The following is a 25,438-nucleotide window of genomic DNA, read 5'->3' as shown; positions in this document are numbered from 1 at the left end:
TGGTCGAGTAACAAAATTACGTTCGCGTAACTAAGTAACGGACGATTCTGGCGGGAACAACCGATGCATGGTGCCTGAAAATCTAATCTGTGATCAGGACGTGCAGGAAAAAATGAAACAGAACAACAAACGAACGCGAAACCGAGTATTCTGCGAACCGCGGGCACGCCGTTTTCGTTTACCCGAACACGATTGTTACGGAGCGGTTGCTGTTGTGTGCACAACAACCGTGATCCGCGTACATCGGTGGACCGGTCGCGGCGGTAAGGACGGCGGCGGCAGGAGCACACGTTCGCCCGGTGAAACGAACGGGCCGCGGCGGAGGTTTAATTTCTTGTGCAGTCACCGTTTAGACATTACCGCGCGCACCGCGTACGCACACGCACACACGCCCGCTCGCACACACGGTCGCACGCGTCTATCGCGAACGGACGTTTCCCGCACAAACGGTTTTGCGCCGCCGCACTCGTCGCACGCGTCTGACAACCGAGCACAATCGTACGCGATCGAATTTTTTTTCCCTCGATCCGTTCCTCTATTTGCTTCGACCACCGGACGAACAACGCTACGAGTCACCACTGGCCGTGTGCGAAATCGCACTCGTGTCACGATAATCCAGGTAAACATACGTGCACGTATACATTATTTTATAATATTTTTCGCATCCGGCCGAAAAGGGGATTTTTCATTTTTTCTCCGTCTCTCAATCTCGAGAGATCGGAATTTACGCTTTAACTAGCGAAACAAGACGAACTGGGATGATTTTTTTTTTCCGTCTCCGCTTGGACGATACGCGAACGTCCGGAGACTTTAACGCCGGGCTGATAAGTCCGTAAAGTTTTCATGGTTTCGTTTTTTGCGTTGAGGTAAAATTTTTATAAAATTTTGTAATGTAATATGTAAATATTTAACATTTACACGATTTTTAATTTTAACTAATGTAATATAATATAGCCACTTAAATTAATATTTTCGAAACACTTGACAGTTTAATATACTTTAAAAATATAGGTAGACATTTATGAATTGCATTCGGTATTGTTTTTTTGACTTTTCTTCGTGTGTTAATTAAAATAACTAATTTTTTTTTTTAAAAAAATTCAAATCCGAAAAATATAATTTTTTTGCTCAGTCCTAATAATTTTACCATTTATTTCACATTACATGGATAAAAATATATTTAACGTTTAACCAATGAATATTGGCATATTCAAACAAATAATTAGTTTAAAACATAAAACAAGAATTATAATTTATTTTATTGATTGGAGTATAAAATTTTAATTTATAAATTTAAAAAAATTATTGACCATATATTTTTTTATTATTATATAATATTAAATTCTATCAGTGTCAAATTTTTAAACTTAAATTTAAGAAGACACATTTTTTTCAGCGTTGTCTTAAGAGTAATTTCCATGTTATGAAAATATAAAAAAAAATTTGAAGTATTTACCCATCAATAATTATATTACTACTATGTAGTTTAATAAATACAAATCAATACAGATTAATTTTATTGTTATTCATATCATAGTAGACTAATATTATAACACTTTGATCATTTTTATTCAAATAATTAAAGTTTTTTAATATCTGCAATTCGTATAACAGATAATTTTCTTAAATTATTATTATATAATATATGTATTTAAACGTGTTTATAATCATATGACTTTTCTATACTACGAGAAAAAATGTATAATTACACTAAATTAAACATCACGACGAAAAATACTGTGTAAATAATATAATTAATGGTTTGTCTAATTTTCATTTGTAAACTATATTTTTTTTTCAAGATAATTTTTGTGCTTGTCAAATTATACAACCATTTGGTTTGTATATAAGTGAATTTTACCAACTCGATCTTTTTAAATGTATCTCGTTTTAATTATTTTATAGCTAAAAAATGTTTTTAATATATAATTAAATAAACAAATAATTTATGTATAGAAATAAATAAATGTTTAGCCTTATTAGTATTATTAGTATTATTATATTTGTAAAGCAGAGCAGTTTTGATTTTAAAAATTTTCATCAGGTATATACAAAGTCAATAAAATAAGAAGTCATGATATTATTGACTTTTTATATACTTACATGATGATGAATTTTTAATTTCAAACCAGTCGTACTTTACAAGTATAATAATACTTCCGTCTAGTATTTATTTATATTTCTATATATGAACTATTTGTTTATCTATTTATATTTAATTTACGAATATTAAATATTCAATTATTTTTAATTGTTATTTTATTTTTCATTATTTTATTATATGTTTGAATTTTATTTTGAATATCACACAGAGAATAGTTAATAGCAATTATGATTTTTTTACAATTATAGTTTTTGTAAAAAATGTAAAGCTTTAAAAATAATTTATGCTTTAAATATTAATCATAATATTTAAAATTTTTCAATCGGTATAAGTAGTCAAATTAGGTGCTTAGCTTAATTTCGCATGAATAATCTCTATACCTACTTATATAATTTGCTAATACGCGCTTGGGATTAAGAAACATGTTGACTCTTTTATATTTATTTATTTTTTGATTTTTCTATAAATATTTTCAAATTATTAATGACAAAGCGTGTCGCATTATATTATGGTAAACACTAAACGTATGTATATATATATATATATATATAACAACCTGCAGTTGTCATGCTTCACTGATGATCGCTATGTTTCATACAGTTATTGTGTATCTTTAAAATAGGTGCATATACACAAAAGAATTATTAAATAATAATAATATTATTGCATTTTTTCATAAAATTCAAGTTTTTTTTCGTAATTCAGATACATCGATATGATTCTCGAGGTTCCTTAAAATAGTTACAAGTGTATCTGACTGTATATTTTACCAATAAAATCAACGTAAACTTGATGGACGCCTGTGCCGTCGTTGTTGTCGTTGTGGTCGCGGCCGCATTCGGGAGTGAACTCGACGGCGACGAATATCTGAGTTCACCAAAATTATATAAAAATTAAAGTAGATGGCGCATGCATACGCGGGAGTTTGTGGTATCTTGGCGAGGAGTACGAAATGCGCGGAGAAGAGGAAAAAGAAAGTAAAACATTGCATTATCAAATAATACGTTTCGTACACAACCCGTCGTTTACATTGTTATTTGAACGTTGTGTATAATCTAGGTCCTGTTGTTTTATTTGTTTTTTTTTTTTATCATTCTGCCCGTGTTATTATTATCACGAACTATGAGGGTATATATTATTGACTTTCGCTCTGAATTTTATGGATAGCAAACGACTGAATTAAAAAACACGATATCCGTAGATACATACAGAGTATGTCTGTACACGTGCACGTGGTTCCCAGTCAGTTCTATGGCCGTAGGGTCTTAGCTCATCTGTTATTTACGTGTAACACATATGTACGGATACATGTTGTATTTATATTATACATACGATTAAACCCCGTGATAATAAAACATTTTTACTCTTTCACTATACAATTAGAGAAATTCGCTTTCGATCTCATTATGCGCGGGAGTACACGAATGATACAACTTATAGTTTATACGTCATGTGGTTTTAAATATTTTATCTTACTCGCGAATGCAAATTAGACTCTTGAAAATTAAATTTTGACCTTGTTTTCTCTAGAAATCATTACGTTTCCAAGGCCGTCGCTTCAATCCGTAGGAAATCTAATATAACATTATAACGCATATGCGTGTAATAAGTGCACAGTACAGATCACATGTACACCGTCATGATGATCATCATCATTATGCATCGTTTACGGATATGTATATTATACACATGTTAAGAGTCAAGACTTAGTCGCGTGCGAGTCCAGTAATATATGGCATCTATGTATGATCATACGTATTTAATATAATATACGTTATCCGTTTCGGTTTTTCGAACCATTTAATAAATATAAGTTATAGGAATCGGTGTGCCTATATATTCGTGTGCCTTTTATGTGTGCACAATAGTAATAATAATTATTGTTTTACGAAACGTTTGAAAAATACGTTAAATCATTTCAATGTTTATACACACACACATTTGAAATAACGTTGGCGTAAATAAATGTGACGATTTGAATATTCTTTTCGTCGTTGTCGGATAATACTCAATATACTTAAAGACATCTAAGATGATTTTATTCTATGCTCATTTACGCGTATTATTATGCAATGATGCAACAATAATTATTATTAAAATAATAATCAGAAGAGATTGCAAATATGACTTTTTTTTTCGTCTTGGTCCCACATCCATATGATTCTTTTTATTTTTGATCTATTGTGACATCTAAATTCGTTGTTTGCTATAATATTACGATACTTGAGGTGCTATAACATACCATTGAAAATAGTATGCTCGGATAAAATCACTGCTGTATTTTCTAGCATTATGTGGTTATGCCGTTAGTTGAAAGAAAAAAACGGTCAAAACATTTAATTAGAAACAGATATGGTTTTCTAACATGCACACAATCCCACACACACACACACACAAGTGCACATATAAGATGCATACTACAGCGATCCTTTGCAAATCCAGTACTCTAAAATATGACCGAGAAATCCGGTGACGGTCATCGTTGACTGAGCGTGCAGTGTGTTAAAATAGACCTGTGTGCAAGATGGCGACGATTCCCCGTACTCGCGGAAAAATTAAAAAAATCCTGTAATGCACCTACGTCGTGTTCATTCAGAGAGAGAATACACACGTTCCACTAGCTCTCACCACTGGCAAAATCGTGAGATCGCTACATGCGCTCACATGTATATAGCCATCATTATAGTATAAATAATTTAAACGAAAAATATACTCATTACGCCAGAATGACGAACGCGCGGAACTCAATGCGGAAAATAAATAAAGCGACTGAGAGAGTCGGTACAAAAAAGATCGAGAGAGAAAAATACACACCCGTGAAACGGTAATTTGTTGGTTTTTATTTTTTTTTAGATTTTATTTGTGTTTTATTTTACTTACATTCGCGTCGCTGCAAAACGACAACGGATTTACCGCTTGAGAAGAACGACCGACGAATATATAGTTGAAACAAAACGCGTGACGACGAAAACACCGTGATCAGGATGTCGCGTGATACAGATGTAATGGTATAAGCGAGTAACCTTGTTCGCGATCTAAAATGGTAATCAGTTTTCTTCTTTTTCAATTTCTTTTTTTTTCTAGAAATTTGTTTTGTTATATATTGTGCGATTACGCCGAACATGCAACACGGCGAAGGAACAAACAATTATAGACCGAAGACACGAAAAGACAATTACATATATATTACTACAGAATCCGGAATTCTTCGTAGTATATATTTTTGTTTTGTATTCCGTAAAAAATGTTTATACTCCAATACTACTTTGAAAATGACTCGGGGCTGTTGATTTTTTATTCCAATTTTCCAAAGTTGTGCTAATATACAAAAAAGAGGTTTGTAAATATAAGCCTTATACCCGTTACGTTCAAAGATCCGTGTACATTTTTCCAACAACAGCGTAAAAATAAACAAATTCCGTACATGCAAAAACCGCATGCAGAGGAAATCGGTTTCATTATACCCGTCGACTGCGTTTGAAATGATATTCGAAGAAAACGTACGTCCGTGCCCCCTAAGCCGCCAAAGAAAAGAAACGAATGAAACAGATATATACCAAATACATGTCTTAATCGTTTTGATTTTTGTGATTCATTTTTGTATTCGCATTCGTAAGGATCGACCGCCAGAACTTGAAAAAGTCGACGTGCAGCACGAACGACCAATCGATACTGGACGGGAAAATACGGTATTGCCCGCAAGATCAATATGCAACCATCGGGAAACGGAAGAGTGTAATGAGAAAAACGATTTGAAAAACAAACACGCGCACGTATTTGACTGTATATTACGTATGCTCGTGTCGCATCACGGAACACAAAACGATATTCATTCCGTTTTTTTCTTTCCCGTTTACCCGTTAATATTATTTGCTGAAAAACGGGGATCGCGCGGCAAAACGTAACCTCGCGGCGCCGGGAACGGGTTTCACCGTGAGCCGTTTCGATGGATTGCACTCTCACCCGCAATGTCAATGTCGATAACCCGACGGCGGCCGTTGGACCGGTTCGCGCGCGGCGTACACTTTCCATTTCGACGCGTCGAATTCCGCGAGGAGAGCACCACCACCTGTACAATAACATTAAACCTGCCTCCGCACCCGTGTGAGAAAGATCAACGTTTTCGTAAACGTTTCGTGTACGTATTGACGTACATGAACGCACGCGGGGACGTATGACGGGGTAACGGTACGACCGCCGCAAAGGGTGCCCGGAGGAGAAATGCAAATTTTAGCTCGTGGCACCCGAGACCGCGACAAAACGAAAGCGTACACGCTCGTTTATTTTGTTTGTTTTCAGTCTGTATGGTTATCATATCGATAACTATAGCGAAATTTGTCGTGGATATTACAATATATACAATGTATATATATTATACATATATTGAACGGCTCACCGTAATACTATATTGACCCGATTTCTATTTACTCTCGAGTACCGAGATTTCCTCAATTGCAGAAAATGCTGAAAAATCAGTTAAAATTATACTTCAAAAAAATTCAAAATCACCCTAAGCATACCAATTTTAACGAAATAAAAATCAAATAGTTAAAAACCAGCCGAAATGAACACCAACAGGAAGAAATAGACCAAAATCTGAAATTTCCAAACAACCAAACTTGCTAGAACTTTGATATTCCATTTAGAAAAAGCCGTTTTAATAAAAAATATTATGCTGTGCACCATTAGAGTACATAATAATATTGATATTATTATTGCAGTTATGTACGGGATAAGGGTGAAAATGTACAAGCGTATCGTTGAAATTCAAGCGCCTTCGAGATTTCAGTTCTAGTCGCACGCCACATCGTGTGCAACGTTTATAATTATAATATCATGTATGTATATGTTAATCAATAAATTCTTCTTCTTCTTGGATTAATGACTCTCCAAGACACACAATTATTCAAACCTGTGCCAATGGTTAATTGTTCGCTTTGAGATATTATTACTACGCATTATGTATATAGGTATCCGTGAAAGCTAATGTTTTCAAAAATGTTGATTTAGAAACGTATTACGTGTTTGTTCGAGATGTACGTATGTTATCGCTGTTGCGCAACAATAATACAATAATTATTATTATTATGACAGTGCGAAATTTTACGTGTACACGTCGTATCCAAGATCAAAATGTCGATGTCACCTTAATCTACATACGTACCTACAACGAATCGGTGCACATCAAACGGCACACCTCCTGACGATGACCGCGGAGATGTTATTGTTTCTTGTGATTTAGTATCAGAAAATAATAATAATAAAAAAAACCGATTGAACTCACGCGAGGACGCGTGCGTGTGAAATTAAAACAGACTATTGTCCTTCTATAAAATTAATGCATACACTGGGATAACTACACGAAAACGTGGCTGCTAATGAAATTTAATCGGTTATTACGTATTTGCGTACCCAGGTACTCTTCGAGTATACTGCGTGATCGATTGACATTATCAAAAATATCGACTCATCGCATTAATATTAACATGACGCGTAGCAGACTGATAATCGTTGTCAAGAAGATAGATACAATTCCTCGATGATGGTGTACACGACATGGCTTTAAGACGAATCGCGCCCGGGGTGCACGTGCACAGCACCGAAGAACGTTACGGACGTCATCATTGCAGTTTTATCGATAATAATTTCTGACTCTCAGTTTGATATTCTCGATCCCGACGTATTGTTTATAATACCATATTGTCTGGATCGTGTTTTCTGAAAACCTGACTATTGTGTCAAGTGCTTTTTTTTTTTTTTGTTATTTGTAACGCTAGAACTTGCAGTATGCGTTTCCAAATCAATGCAATAACATACGTATGTGCTCTGGATTTGTCGTCGAAATAATAGCTCACATACCGCTGCAGTTGGGGTTGGTGACCGCGTGCAACTGATCCAAAATTGCAGCTGAGCTCAAACGACGTCGATACGCCGATGTCGGAATAGATTTAGTCCAAAAAAAAATCGACCGTGTAGTGCAGCAGCTTCAAAAGATGACTTGATGCTGTTTTGATGTTATATTCGACCTTATATCGTTATAATATAGCAGTGCATGCTTGTAGAATATATTATCCTATATACTATGTATACAATAATAATACGTAGAAATCTGTTACACGTGGTGGGGTGAAGTGGAAGCGATAAAATTGCTTTTATTTTCACCGGAACAAAAGACTCATCCTAATAAGATTTATACATCGTTTGTTATGTTGTTGTAGGCGCGTCCGTGCGTGCGCCAGCAATGCGGTAGTAGAGTGGGAAGGATGAACGCTGCTCCCTTCCATGTTGTCTAATTTATAATGGAAAAAAAATAATAATTCGACGATGGGGCAGGCTGTTTTACAAAATATGCATAATAATAATAATAATAATAATAATAATAATATAATAGTCAGACGTGGGCATTTCGGCGCGCTCGGTGTATAGTAGCGAGCAAATAATGTCATCATAAATCCCGAGGACCGGGTTTTTATCTGCTTTTTGCCATTTAAATTAAAGTTATAAACGGCCCCGAGGAATTTTATTTGTATTTCATACACGCTTACAATATTATTTTTCGTCGGCCGACGATGATATTAAACGGCTCTCTTCGTTATATTGTATTTACATACATAAATAAATATATGCGCAAATCGTTCGTCCGCTTCTTCATCGTTTCGCGGGTACCGCTATAGCAGCTACCTGCAACAAAACAATAATGCGTGAACGTGCGAAACGGCCGGAAGAGCAGATCAGAACATTTTGAAAATGTTATTAAATTGTTTCGTTTCGAGACACGTGATTTATGGCTAGACGAGAAAAAGCGTCACGACGATTTCCCATCTCCTGTGCCGAGAGATGAGAGAGAAAGAGATATAAAAAATCGTCAACAACTAATTAACTGTAATTACATATTATTGCAGCCGATGTACTGCAAAAAAAGAAAATTCTACGCAAACCTATTATAATATATGTACGCGTATCGTATCGGACACGTGCGGTCTCTCATTGTGTTCATCTAATACCAGGAATAATATACGTCAACACGGGCTTCACGAGCGAATTGTGTGCGAAACGAAAGCTCATTATTACTGATGATTATTGTATTCTTATATCTCGAAACGCATTAGATTAAATTTGGAATGTAATATGGGGTTGAAAATCTCGCGAGTTAATTCCATGTACATGCGTCATGCCGGCACGAACCACAGGCTGTTACACTGATAGTATTCGCGGACACTAAAATATTAATGAATCTTGCGGGGATGATATGAAGAACGAGTGATGCGAGCGAGAAAATGTTATAATAAATACATAAGAACATTTGACAATGAGCACTTAAATTGCAGTCATCTTTATTTTGCACTTCTTTCTTTTATTATATTAAATCATTTGTACTGAATGGTAGTCGTAACATAATATAAATAAACGTTTTAGTTGTAAAAGTTATACATGACGTGAATCACCAGTATTGTAAACTACATACATTATTATAATTATTATCTAATTTAAAAATATAAATTGGAATTACATACCGAATTCCGGCCCGAAAATAAATAAATAAATATATAATTATTATTATTCTTATATTGACATTTTGAATTCGTACAACGTGTGCGACCAAACGATAAAATTATGTCTCAATTTTGTTTTTCCGCCGACGCGTATGCGTTTTTCCCGCTACATTTTAAAATTATAAATAAAACTACATTACATAATATGTTTTATATGTATATTATACGTATTTTATATGTATATTAACATATATATGTTTTAACGTTCAACTTATTTGTGCTGAAGTGAAGCGTGCGACTCCCTTTGTTCATCATTATGACAATGTTACGTTCATTTACACGGGGATAAATAATTAGAGAAGAATGTCGATAAACAATACAGTACATACAACAGAATTTGTGTATAATGATATAGCCGCATATTAGTCAGCCATGATATGATGATAATATGAAAAATTGAAATATTTGATAATGTACATGCACACACATTGCATAAATGGTTTTTTTTTATATCTGTAAAATATAAACATTAAACATATTTGTACATCTGAATATATATTCTGTATTTCGATATTCGCGAGAAAATTTAACTGTTAATTAATTATTTTCCCTAAACAATTTTATATGAGTGTGAATTATAAATATTATTTTATTATATTATTAATATTCAACTGAAAATGATCACGGAAATCTGAAATAGTAATAGTTATTAAAGCATATCTGTCTACAATACTAAATAACTATGATATACTATGCACATATCAGTTACTTTCTTTATAAGTTTAATAAATTATCATAATATATCAACAGTTTTTTTTTTTTGGTAATTTTAAACGATATCGAGTGTAATAGGAGGTTCAAATAATGTATGAACGAAAGAAAAGGAACTCGAACTGCGTGTATTTATATGTATAAATATATGTGTGTATACTTATAAAATATGCAATAACAAAATGAGAAGAAAGTATAAACCAGTTGTGTGAGAGACTATCATCATGTTTTAAATATTAACTTATATTATGTTGCTCCGAAGGCGATAAATGAGAGCAATAAATAACGTAATCAAGGTTAAGTTATTGAGATGAAAGTACGGCGCGGAACGTTTATTAAAGTATAAGTCGTTCGTGATTTAAATTTAAATATTAAAAGAGTCCGTGAAAATCAAGAAAAAAATAAAAAAAAAACCTTTTGGAATTTTTAGAACGACTTCACCCAGAAAAAAAAGATAAAAATTAAATGAATACCAAAATGAATACTATTACAAAGGCGCCTTATGATTATTATTCAGTCATTAAACAATGAGTGAAAACATAATATCATTTACTGGTAAAGTTCTACAAGGAAAACGTAAGATTGAATTCCTTATTTGTTTATTTTACATTTATCAAAACAAGTAAAGATATAAAATCACAAGTCATCGTTTTGGTACTGAATGAATATATATTACGGAGCACCGGGACGAGAGGTAAAGACAGAAAGAGTTGATAATAGAAAATACCAATTCCAAAGGAAAAACTAGGTAACATGGCATAGATGAACACTCGATTATACTGTCGTAGGTTGTGTGACAAATACGAGCAGCAGCACCGGATGCTAGGCGAATCGGATGAACGGTGCAGCGGCCGTACAGAATATTAATTTCCGGGTTCGGGCACGAGATCGTTCTCGGAGACGTTTGGAAATTAAATCGTCGACACTAAGAAAGAATAAGACGACTATGATTTTATTCGGACAGTGCCGTTTTGGAATAATAGTGCACTGCGATCCGATACGGAATCGAAAAACGATTATCCGCCGCACATGACACACGTGCGCGAGAGCACAGGATCCTCCGCGGTGCCCCGGTACGTGGTCTCAAATACTAGGACGCAGCTCAATCAGATCGGCCATTGTAAACGATTTCAATGGGAAAATGTGACTGAATCATTTTCCGGCTTCAGGCTTCAGGCACGTGTGAATAGTCGATTAAATTGCGGGCTCGACGTACAGGAAAACCGAACCCCTGCGCACCGCTTCCCGACGATTTGGTTAAATTGACCTGGCCAAGCGGTACCGGAACGATAATAAAGCGACCGAACGTTATATAATTCATTCTTTTGCGGTAAATCGAAAATATAATAATTGCATCAAATCCATTTGTAGCGAAATGTATTCGATGCACATGTGCAATTAAACATTAATAGTTTCTATTAAGAGTTGGGTCTAAGCTGCCTATGTCCTGCAGTCTGCGCGTTGCTTTATCCGGGGCCCTTTGGCCCTACGCGCACGCTTGAAGTACATCGACATCGGAAACGCACTTTTTGTGTTTATAATTTGATGCATACGAGTCGACGAATGATTAGAAATCAATAATGTTCCGGGGCAAACTCGGAAAACGATAGCACAACGGTAGCGTCCAATACGTGATATCATGTCGTAAATTACCGACCAACTGACATGAAAGGGAAAGAGCAGCAGGCTAAATGCCGCGTAATCGTCAGAAATATTCGGACGGCCGCGGCGGAGACACGCCGCAGACAAATGGCTGTTAAATATGCAACGCCCCCACCACGCGTGCACATATTATATATTTGACGGCGTAAACATTTCGCGTTTCGATGAAAATCATAAATCATCGTTCGGCGCATAACATTATATACGTGTACGCCGTTTATACGTCGAGAAGAAGAGGATCCAACCCTTTCTCTCCGTCGTCCCCTCCGACGGCATGTTTGCACTTCCGGAGAGGCATGGTGCGGGGGTGGGATAGTATTGAAACCTCCGAAAAACGGGCACAGCCACCAGTCGTCTCTCGTGCGTATACATTACTATAACATATACACCGCGGGCGCAACCAAGTGGCTCTCGCGAAAGAAATTTAAACGCTATCCATCAACGTCAAAATACCGCCGAGCCTCACGTTTACTTTACAGCAGTTTAGAGGTACATAGAATATTGCACGCGCACAATCGTGTCGACGTCGCGATTCGTAATGACATCGAGGATAATATTTGCTAAACGTTCGTTTAGTGTTTTTTTTTTTTCACTTCACACATTTTCCTCCGACGGAATAAATAAGAAGCGTCGTCACCGTTGCTTGTTGCTGCTGCTGCTGCGATGTCTGATAATGTTATTACTACGGCGGTTTTACGCATATTATAGGTGTGCTCTCGGGCGTGACGTTTCGTCGACACACGTATTTTATGATAATATTTTCATCGTTGTAATTCGTTTTTAATCGCCGGCCATAAAAGTACTACGACGCCTATCTGCTGCGCTCGTAGTCATTAGCGACTTGGATGACGACGACGATGAAAACGTGCAACGGGTGCAAGTAGCCTCTCACGTGTAGCTCGTGCGAGTTATTTGTTTTTGTGTTAAACGCACGAGCCAAAAAAAAAATACCTGTAATAGCGACGACACGAGAGACGAGCGAAAACGGACTGTGACGGACTCGTTCGGTGGAATCGACATCGGATTTTTTGTTTCATTCCGACAAATGATTATTACGAAACCGTCGTCGGAGATTCTTCTTTTTGTTTTTTTAACTTTTCAATCATCTTTACCTTTTTAGTGAAAGCCATACATTATTGATATCAACGTTTGAGACCAGTGCGTAATGCGATGGGTGATACGCTTTCTGGACGACGAACTAAACGCACACAGTCATGTGGTGTACGCGTGACATAATACCGTTGCCGTCGTGAATATGTTTTTCTCCAGCCGACGGATCGCACACGTCTTCGTGACCATGTCCTTCTCAATAGATCAATATTATTCATGCGTGTCGGCGGTCAAACCGGAATAATGACGATGATTAAACAACTAGTGATTTGAACGAGGTTTTTTTGGATGAGAGCACCCGTCGAAAATACCAGAACGCGACTTGCGGAAACAACGATATACATATACACCAGCGAACGGTGGTCTGCGCTACCTTTAAAAATGTAATACTCGCCAGGGTTTCAAAACAAGTTACTCGGTAAAACGTTGAGAAAACGTTGCACGTTTATTTACAACTGCACACGTACTATTTTGTGTAATGCTCGATTGGTATGATTTGTTACGATTTATAACAATTATGTTGTCAAGTATTCGTTTGTACTTTGAATACTAAATGTCTAGATATGATGTATTCATAACTTGTTTACGTGTACTAACTTCATCATATTGCAGTGTAATTGTAGTCACGTACATGTCGTGCAGCTACGGCCACAGCTTAAGTTTTTGCTTCCCGGCTCACTAGAGGTTTAAGAACCAGCACTTCGGTAACTTGAAGTTGCTCGTTCCCGAAACTATAAACTATTCGAAGTAAAAAAAAAAAAAAATTAAAAAAAAAATACGTTCAAATATCAAACAGATAAACCGTTGTGCAATTGACCTAAAGTATACTCGACACTGCGTATATATCATTATTTCGGCGGCGGCAGCGATTCAACATTATAACACATCGGTGTCGAACGCGTTTTTAACGATCTGATTGTTGAGCTAATTATAAATCAAAATTATTTAACGAGCCGAATCCAATAACGACGGGAGAAAATTTCACTATTCTCTCTTCGCAGACCAGCGAGTATAATCCATGTTGTAGTGTTGCATCTATACACACACATACACATACACACTTTTATATACGCTTACACCTTAACAATGTATAGGAATAGTTAGGCGGACAATACGACTCGATAAGGCAGCACACGTAATGACGCTTAATTTACATATCGCACTACAGTGCTCGTTAATAATACCACACGTAGTCTAATATATTATTATATTCGTTGTAGCGCTGGGTCCGCGATTATATTTTGTGCTTGTATCAATAATATTGTTATTGTTTGCTCTTTCTATCGCTCTCATCGATTTTAATCATGTTCAATTGTCTAATACTGCGACTAAATTATGTGCAAAAAAAAAACAAACTTTCAAAATGAACGGTGCCTACAGTTACCACAACCACCATATGTATAAATATATACTCAATATGAATTACCCTCACTAGATCATGATATATTACTGTCTTAGATTAGTACCTACTAGTATAATTTTTTTGTTAATAATAATATTAGGTTGTAAAAGATACACTTATGGTATAAAGATATTTAATTTATTTATTTATGCTAAGTTCATTTTTACATACCAACAATTATTGAAATCAACATTAAATAATAAAAAATATTCTCAATGTAATCAAAAATTTCAAAAAATGTATACATCCAGTTCGAAGACCAATATTGTTTAGACCTTCAAAACGCGAATTTCTATAAACCCATTCTTAGTACATCTATACATAACAATAAGTACATTTCTTTAAACTTTCAAATTAATTTATATGATATATTTGGTTAAACGCTGATCACTGAGTGAGTGAGTGTTATTTGAATTATATATATATATATATATATATATATATATATATATATATATATATATATATATATAAATATAATATATACAAAGATATTTTATATAGTACTCGAAATCGCCAAAACTTCTTTTCTTCTCTCCACTCCTCTCCTCGTTTGAATGATATGATGGCGGTAATGGTCAGCTGTACACAGCAAATTTTCAGAAACGATTTATCGAACCTCACGTACTATATGCAAGTATATATATATATATATATATATATATATATATATATGTGTGTGTGTGTGTGTTCAAGAGGAAGAAATTCTCTTGCATTGATGAATAATACAATGGACGGTGATTTATTTTTCTGAAACCTTTCTAGTTTCTACTTTGCACACCCATATAAACATACAAATATATGTGTGAGCAGTCTGTATAATTTTTCTATAAATAATAATTATATTTGCATAGACATTTTGAAAATGTGCGAATACACCATGTTCTATTTGGGAATGCGGTGGATCCTACGTCTATTATTATTAATATTCATCTGAGTGAGCTGACTACTAGAGATTCGAGGAAAACATGAACAAATAAAATTATTTATTGACTGGATAAGGTTTGGCAGCTGCTCTTTTTCTTCGACTCGTTCACACGTATTGTAATACGTTATTTGTATTTCAGTGAATGTTCATGTTGTACTACACCTACGTCCAGTTTCATTGAGTAGTTATATTTTACTAGATTTTATTCTTATAGATCTATCGGATCAGCGTTGTGATTGTACTTCGTCGCGGTTGAGATGGTTATCGCGTTCGCTTCACTTCTTCACGAAAACGACAATTTCACAATAAATATAGCGCTACGATATAAAACATTAACATTTAAACATTAATATTATTACGGTAATAATGTTATCGAACAATGTTGCAAACTCACGGTCACGGAACGCGCGTCTAGACTCGTCATTCGTTATAGAACTATGGTCTATATGTAATCTTTTATTATGGTGATTTGATACCGTATTACTATTATTGCGAATCATTGCGAATTATTAATTAACGCAATCCGATTCGAACCGCTCATGTGCACATAATATACGCGATGGAACCGCAATACAACGATAGTATTGCAGGATGGCATAGAAAACGTTTTTCTCCCCTTCTTTCTCCTTTTACATTTTGTAATTTACGTCGATCGCGGGGAACGTGACGCATAAAAGAGCGGTTTTCGATTTTTCGTCATATTACATTGTAGGTACTGTTACCGTGCGGTGATTATACATAATAATAATAATATCCGCGATCGTCGTGGGTCAGGACTATTGATTCTCTCTCAGCACTACGACAAGTCATGTATCTCGTCGTGCACGCGCGGATGTCAGTCGAAGAGAAAAAGAAATGTGTGTATAGATACGATGGAGTATATTATATTATAATACCGAAAAAGTCTGTTTCGGATGGTCAAGTGACCATAGACTTTCGCCCGGCGTATTAAAACATTTTACCACTGTAACTACGTCTATTATTATTATTTTAATTTTTTATCGCAAAACTCGTAATCCCAGGTAGACGAATACAGTATTACGGCAGTTGGTTTATTGAAAAGAACATAATATAACAGTTTTTAACGTGGCAACGGTGAGACAGCGAAACAATATGATCCGGTAGCAACAGACGATATATATCCGTTTTTGATTCGGATGGACGAGAGCGACTGATAAGGTTACCTGATCGTGCGCATATGTGTGTATGTGTGTTACACCTACCTCATTCGCATATCGTTTTTAAATCGTACGGTCGTCGTAACTCGTTTTTCGCCTACTGTACGAATCTTAAACGACATACGTTTTGTTAAATTTTATGTAAACATCGCGTATTCGTCGTTTTTCCTGCAAACGTGAAACCAGTGTACGTGCACAATATTTTTATTATTACTATTATATGTTATTACATGTAGTGTTTTTGAAAAATTATAACAGTACATTTCGCTTTCACCCAAAGTCTATTTTTGGTCGTCGATTGGTGACGTTTGCAAGAACGCGTGATCCGGATTTCGAATCCTGTTTTGCGAATAATCCGAGCGCAGACATTATTGATAATTGGAAAATTTCGCAATCATTTTGCGTTTTTTTTTTTTTTTTTAATTTTTTTTCAGTGTTATAGTCAGAGCTGTGCATCTCGTGTTAAGACCTAAGACCGGGCCACGTGCCACTGTCGTTTCTCGGCCGACGTAATAATACTATAATGACATTATATGTCCGTACGTCTTTCCGTCTGTGCGTGCGATTTCCTGTTTTACAGTTATGCCGCAGTTTGCACGCGTTTCCTAAAGACGTGCGCCAGCGATGGATATAATATTTTGCTCGTATATACACACTGCACGTGTGCGTACACCACTGCGGAAGTTTTTGACCATGTTTTCCATCTTGTTGCAATTATTTCGTCTGCGGAGAAGGTGAAAGCTTTACGTTTATACATCGTGTATCCCGTGAGAGTCTAAACCACTGTGACTTTGAATCGGAAACAATAGTGGATTCTCTCGCGAGGATCGTACAACCATGGATTTTGCGCGATCATTACCTCCCCGAAAAGGGAACGCGCATCAGCTGTAGGCACTGGAGTTTTTCATTTTTTTATTTTATTTCTTCTCTAAACTGCCACTGCGTAGTTTTGATATGACTGATGTGCGGTTTACCCTCATCGTCGTACATATACATACACTCACACACACACACACACACACAAATATACATACACACACACACACACGCACGCACACGCACACATACATATACATGCGTATATCTACCCACGCTGGCACTTTCGATTGTCTGTAAATACTAAGCCAGACGTGGAGACCATTAGTCAACTCCGGAACAAGACTCGTCAGTGGCGTCTTTGGTGCTACGTACTCACACCCTCTATCCAAAGGTTTTGTCTACGTTGCATTTACACGCACACACACATACACTCACACACACACATGTATATATTTCATGACTTCTGATTTTAAACCGAAAATTTATATCACTTACTTATATTTGTATTATTACAGTCTCATATTATATTACTATAATATGTTCGACATCGTTTGATTTAATTTCCGATGATTTTCTGTACAAACACGCGAACTGTAGTATTTAATTAACTCCAAAGCGATGTCAAAATGAAACGCAATTTTCTACATGCTTTTTATCGCCGTTATATAAAATAGGTTTATTTAATACATTACGTTACTCAAATATTTCAACTGACCTATTCGTATACGAGTGTACATATTTGTATTTTGCAATGTGTAAATATATTCCAATCCAATCGAAATATCAAAATATATGTAAAACGGCAAAAAAAAAATGATATGTAAACATCCACAAGTATATGCTATCTTATACGTTGCGAATAAATGCCAATATCGCATAGACCGATGTTGTCCAAGCTATTCTATTGTAAAACACTACGATTGTGCTTCAATGATGACGATGATGTGCTTTTTTCTCTCGACCGCAGTCAAACGATTGAAATTTTTCAATAATAATTTTAACATTGTCACATTATCTTTACTAGTGTTTGAATGTAGTATAATATTCGAGTTACTGTTCCATAATGTGATACGAAACGTAGTAATGTAAAGTAATGATTTTCCATTGATGAGATATTATCGTCGTGACAGCGGTTTTCGTATATATATATACATTTTGACAACTCCATAATAACTCATAACAAACTGTCTACGTATGATATTATATTGACGTTGATAATTAGTGCGTATACAAATTGCTTTTACTTATTGTCGATTGGTTAACGGTTTCAGTTATGTAATAAGTCTTTGATGCAATTCATCGGTGAATATAAATCGCATTTTCCGTGTAAAATAATTATGAGCTCGTGTTACAATATGTATCCACCACTAAAATTGTACACGTTGTGGTCAAAAGTCTTAAAGAACACCGCTGGCGTAAAGCGTCCTCGGTTTATGTATTTCAGTTTTCACATGGGAATATTGTAAGCTGTGGTATTTCCAGACCGTGTTGTTTTAGAACTTTTGTAAGTTATTATAGAGTTTTCATTGCTATTACGGTGTTATATTTACTGCGGATCATTATAATCAAAGCGTTCTAAAGCATCTTATAGATAAACTAGAAAAGAGCGTTCGAAAGAAAATTGTCTCCGCTTGTTTTTTAATTAAATAAGATCGATGTTCCCTATACAATAATTATATATCATTATGTACCTATTAGTTTTCGGCTTATAAATATATCTTATATGTTTTCAAATAAAATAGAATTGATCCGCTGTTAAGTATAGTGGCCTGTTTTTTGAAGGAGTTTGTCGTGTGGTCATATATAAATTATCTCTAACAACAACCATAACTGGCGTTCGATCAAAATCAATATATTTTGTTTCAATGATTAATCTTTCTGTATTGGTCCATCACTCTCTCTTTCTTATTTTTTGTCTTTGATTTTCTTGCGATTCAAATATCATTTAAGTATTTAATGTTAAAATTTAATCAAATACTTACTTTATTTTACATGGGTAACATTACATGGTAATAATTCACCTATAATGTACTAACAGTAACAGAATTGTTGTGAAAAAGAAAAGTGAATATTCGAAATAAGGTTAGAACAATAATGAAATAATTTGCATGTACATAAAATATCGATTTAACCATTTATAATTTAATAATAATAATAATAATAATAATAATAATAATATAAAAATAACAATTAAGTGACAGTTATGGGAAAAATTCGCATTAAAAGGCTATGGTTAGTAATTTGTCGAGTAGCTATTAGCAAACGTTGCGTAAAAAAAAAAAGTCTCAGACAAATTAAACGACGACTGACATCATCGACGAACAATGGGGTGCGTGAAGTCAAGGAGGGTTGAAAAAAAAATAAAAAAAAATACTGTACGTCTTTTGTCACCATGCCTTCGGATAACGCTGGAGAACAATACGGTATTAATGACGGTGGAGTGTTGATGACGTTTAGTCGCGACGATTCGCCTCGTATATAATATGCGTTGGGCAATTGCTGCAATGTGAATCGTGAAAAAAATATACAATAATAAGAGATACAAATAAAAGTCGACGTGTGTTGGCAATACGAATGGAAAAAGAAAACCAATTAAAATACATTGTGTTGACTTTATGTACATTTTAATTTTGAAAATCTTTCGATGTTAGGTCGATCATTGGTTGTTTGCAGTTCAACGTACATTTTGTTGTACCGTTTTCGTGAAATTAAGTGATTTTAAGTTTTTTTTTTGTATTTCCTGTGAAATGGTCGATCGTGATGTGTATGTGTGTGTGTGTATAGGTAAATCATTATTAACGATTCGAAAATGCAGTGGAAACTTCTCCGTACTTGGTAGAGTTTTTACAAAAACATTTTCTTTAATACTATACCGAAGCAGAGCACATAGTGCGTTATTACTAAGTAATCAATTTTCGGACGAAAGAGCATAATTCGTTTTAAGGATAAAGATTTTCGAGTTCGTGTAAATTGCAAAGTTATCTGCACAGCAATGTCTTCGGGTGATACGTTACGTGTAATCTACGTCTGCTCGACGCCGAACAGCGATGAGCAGCACGGGTGATTTGCGTGCCGCAGCGGTTTTTGCGACGCGCGAGCGAAAATGCTTTGACCGACGCGCGTGGTCGTTCGAACGGAGTACATACGAGTGAAGTATTTACGGGGGAGGGGGAGGGATTTGCGGATCCATTCTCCACCCCCATTGGTCTTCTTTTTGTCCTTAAGAACGTCTTAACGGACTAGCACTTTTATCGGTTTATCAAACAATAGATATAGGCGAAGACCCTCCTTTCATTTATGTTATTTAATGGCCCATCTCCTCCCTATAACAATTCCTAAATACGCCGCTGGTAGGTACCGCTGCCGACGGGTCGTTTCCGCCGTGCAAAGTTTCGGCTCAGGAATCGCGGCAAGTTCGACATCACGCGAGAATAAAAGGAACGAATCGTGACGATTAGAAAAAATAAAAATTAGGATAATAAAATAAATACATTTTTAAATATCTTATTCGTTCGACGGTCTGCGGGCACGCGCGCGGTGTAATCGCGGGCTATGCGCGTTCGTAACACCAACAGGTTGTGCACGCGCGAACTCGTTGCGGTTTTTCGAGTGATCGACGCAATCGCCTCGGTAAACGTTAACCGACATTGGGCCACGCAAATACCATACTGTACAAAATTATACCGAGTATTGATGATCACACGTCGTGCTACTACATCTCGATCTCGCGCGATACATCAATTTCGTTTGCCTAGACTTACGTGTCCGGTGTACAGTAGACATCGGGATTTTTCAACGATGTACAAGACCGATTACGATCTACTGGGTCTAAGGATGGGTCTCCGAGTAAGACGTCTCTAGCCATTACCGTGTTGATGTAGACCAAGTGACGTAAACCACAAGTGCGCGTGCAGGAGTTATGAATTGTATGAATTGGTGTAGAACAGTTGATTGCGACGGACTACGTATCGTAACATTACAAAAAACGATTCAGCAAACCACACATGTGCGTATAATAAAGTACGAACGTAATGCAGTTTTCTTTGCATAACAACAATATCATAATATGTGTTACATTCGGGTGAGGGAAATCGTTGTGCGCAACATAGATCACCTAGTTTCGATCATCCGTTTGTGTAACCATATGGTATGCTTATTGTGTGCAGTATTATAAAGCAGTGCAATACAAAATACAACATCGATATAAGGTTAAAAGGATATCGTACATTATATTATGTTCGTCTAGCGCAGCGGTTGTCAATATGTTTCTCCCTAAAATATATGCTTTACGCTACATTTTCATGCATAGGAAAAGTTGATTTGGTTTTTAAAATATTTCCCGTTTATTTTACTCGGATATATTTCTCATGGAATAATTATAAATAATTTCCAATTTAGTATTAAATTTAAAAACCACCAATGATCGCGTGTAACATACGTTGTTGCAACATGGTGTTGCATACCAACAGTTTCACCCTTTATCGCCTTCACGCTGAATGATACATTTAAATATTCGTCGATTTTGACGGGCGAGTCGCTGCAGTGGTACCCAACTGAAATCAACTGTAGAACATTATTCGAGGACGCTCGTATGACTTATGATGGTCGTTGAAATCGCACGAATCGAAAATGAAACGAAAACTTTCTAAACGATAAGCACCGTTCATCGAAATATTATTATCACCTTTTGTATTTGTACACACTCGTCGTTTTCATTCAAAGTCCTCGTCGTCGTGATATCGCTGTCCATTATCTCGTTTCCGCTCTCCCGCCGGTGTTTGCGGCGTTTTCTTCTAATAATTGTTCCGGCAGAGAGCAAATCGTGCACAACGATAGCATTTCGATAGCTTTAATTAATCCGTAGCGATCATTGGTTAGGTCATGATACGGTGCACGGTGACGTTTGTTCTGGTTGGTATTCCGCGTCACTGTCGGCCGGTCAGTCGTGACTGACCGACGGAAATTATTAGTGAACGCTGTACAATATAATGTTGACATTCACCGTATGGTATTGAATGTAATGCAAAATATATGTAACGTGTACGCTGTATTTATCCATAACACACACGTATTCGTTTTTCGAGTGTTACGCGTACACATACGGTATTATGTACACGGGGCACTCGTAAACATTGAAAAACCTACGTTTCGGCGAAGCATTGTACAGCCATCGTAAACGATTTTACGGTCGTTTCGACGTAATTATATAACTGGTTTGTCAGGATAAACATCTGACACGCACATCAGAACAATGATCGTAATAATGTCATTTTAGATTCGTTTTACATGTTGTTACACGCGGCAACTGCGACGTGACGCGGGCTGCAACTGCAGTTGGTTTATCAACATTACGAAGCTTTGTAACAACATTTGTGGGCCGTCGAACGGAGCGCGCGTTATGCGCGTATCCTGGAGAAAGGGACGATCGAATAGGTTTTTGAATTCTTCTATTTTTTTTTTAATCGCGTCTTGGTGTCCTCATAGCGATGACCATCGAAAGAAATCCTCCGGCATCCTGTGCACGGTACACACCATATTGGTCGTACGAGGACGTTCTACATTTCACGTGCGCGATCGCAACCTTGGTATGTCGTTTGGCTTTTTTTTTTCTTTTCGACGCAAGAGATGAGTTGTACGCAAATGAAGCTAGCCTATATCCGACAGTCGTTTGCATTGAAACGACGTTGTTATACTTCTCTCGCGGTTTTCTCTCGAAAGAAAATGTCAAACTGTGTTACAGTAAGCGTCCGTGAGATTTCCGCAAAGTCGTATTTTCTTCAGGGCCGCGACACCACGACGCGGTAGCACATTTTTCTCATTAGATGCCGCAGCAAAATGTACCATTAATTATTCGTATAATACGTGCTCTAATATTACGACCAGTCGCGTAGACCGTGAAATAGTTTACTCACGACATGACGTTTCTTATTTGCATATGTTTATACATTTATGTATGTACGCGTGTAATCCAAGTTCAGGAACTGAAGCCGCCATACGTCTTATTTCGTTGGAGTATCGTTTGAGGTCGAGTGTGACAGGACTTTTTCTTGGGAACGAATTAGTTTCGAGCCAGTTTTTCCTGACCATCGCTACCGCAATACCAGGAACCGCCTGCCCGACTTTGCAGGTTTCGCCTATGAACGTGAATTAGTGCAATAACATTATAAATTATAGTCGCGGTCGGGTAACGTATAATATTGCAAAATAATAGAAACCGTTTGCGTACGCGATCAGATTGACACGTATATTGTGTACGAATGATAATGGTAATAGGAAAAGTAATGGAAAAAAAAAACAGTACTCTGTACAAATATAATACACCGACTGATCGGTAGTGTTACGTAGCAGTGGACTAGCAATGCGTACGAACCACTACACTGGGCTGAGAACCGTTTGAGTGCGGTAATTTTCTTCGCTCCGGACGATTTGTTTTGTTTACGTAGGCTAAACGTTATATATATATATAAAGAGAGAGAGAGAGATAGAAAGAAAAAAAAAGAAAAATTAGAGTCAGCCGACCGGGAGCGCGTGAGAACAATACAGTGTACACCGTAATGATATTATACGTATCGGTGCAGGATCGAAATAATTTACCGCTCGGAAGACGCGTAAAACGTGTAACTATTTCGTGTTACAGCCACGAACCCGTGCTGCGCGTTGTCGGATCTATTTGGTTAGCTGGAAAACAATTAATTACCCCAGGGGACGAACGACAGAGAACGAGGACTGAATCGTCTGATGGGCCGAACGAGTCTCGGTTGGACTATAGTACATGTATATATCTGTGTATGTGTATTGTGCACTATCGCTGACGTCGATTCATCACCATCGTTAGACTGACGACTCGAATATCGTTTAGATTAATGTGTATTTACACCGGCGTTGTTTCTTAACCAGGGCTTATCAAACTTCTCTAAAACGATTTTTTTAAATATTACAATATTACGAGCCACGTCGGTGTGAACGACTTTTTTTTCTTGTCGTTGATCACTCGTCCTGGTTAGAAATAAGTATACCAAACAAAACAATGACTAAGATTGTGTTGTTTGTGCATTATTAGCACCGTATTTCGAAGAAAAGTGTTAATTAAAATTGGTTATGTATTGTTATTAAAGAATATTGAAGTTGAGCTTATACTAAAAAGCCGCAGGTTGCTGCCAACCCCAAAATTCTAATCACACATAGACTCACGCACACGTTATTATCTAGACTAGTCTTCCTTATCGATCGTCATTTGTTTGGACAACCGAGTGAAAATGTGTGTTCACGGTAAAAGGTATCGATTCGATAAATCGTCTCTACGACGACTGCTACCATCGTCGTACAACTGTACACTTATATGTATTATAATTTATTGTTAATAACTATATATATTATCCAAATATTGTACAACGCGTGACGTTTTGTTCGAATTTTATTGTCATTGCCGTTCGCTCGTCAATAATTATAACAACTACTATTATTGTATTCATTTGCGGACGGAACGGTCTATGAATGCGCAATGCCGTTATTATCGGGTCGGTAGAAATATGAACGTCATCAATAACGTTTGATTAGATTTCAAAAAAATTGTATAGCGTGCGCTACGTATGTATGCCGTTTAGATCAAGTAATCGGTAAACGTAATTCTGGCGTTTCAGTTGAATAATATGTAAGATGTTAGTTTGAACTTGTGCTTCTCCAGTTTCAACGGTCGCCTCACCCACCCCTGTGAGTTTCCATTCTGATGGTGTACGGTTTTTCGTTGAGACACTGGTGGTGGCCACGCACAGCGTTTTCCTTTCACAGAGATGTACAACAAATCACCACGAACACGGAACAACACTTAAGTTCAAATAACATCGTTGGAATAATATATTAAAATTTGTTTAAAAGCAAAAGAAATATCTTCTTTTTAACGCTAATCATGAAAATTTCAGTTTATCATCGGTTCGGTTTCGTTTTATTTTCCGGGGGAAAAAATCATTACAG

General features: G+C 36.2%; 1 protein-coding gene across 2 annotated transcripts in view; it reads left to right on the top strand.

Annotated features, from left to right (window-relative positions):
* Positions 1-314: 314 nt before the first annotated feature.
* The window catches only part of LOC112692890 (proteoglycan 4), a 126,435-nt gene continuing 101,311 nt past the window's right edge, over positions 315-25,438 (top strand). For both annotated transcript variants that reach the window (XM_025567705.1, XM_025567706.1), the window contains exon 1: positions 315-619. The gene's annotated coding sequence lies outside the window, so the exon portion shown is untranslated. The remainder of the gene's footprint in view (positions 620-25,438) is intronic.

This window comes from Sipha flava, unplaced genomic scaffold (assembly GCF_003268045.1).
Source record: "Sipha flava isolate LNK unplaced genomic scaffold, YSA_version1 78_pilon_pilon, whole genome shotgun sequence".
NCBI classification, from domain to species: domain Eukaryota; kingdom Metazoa; phylum Arthropoda; class Insecta; order Hemiptera; family Aphididae; genus Sipha; species Sipha flava.
Note: the sequence above shows the minus strand (reverse complement) of the source record. Positions and strands in the feature narration are given on the sequence as shown.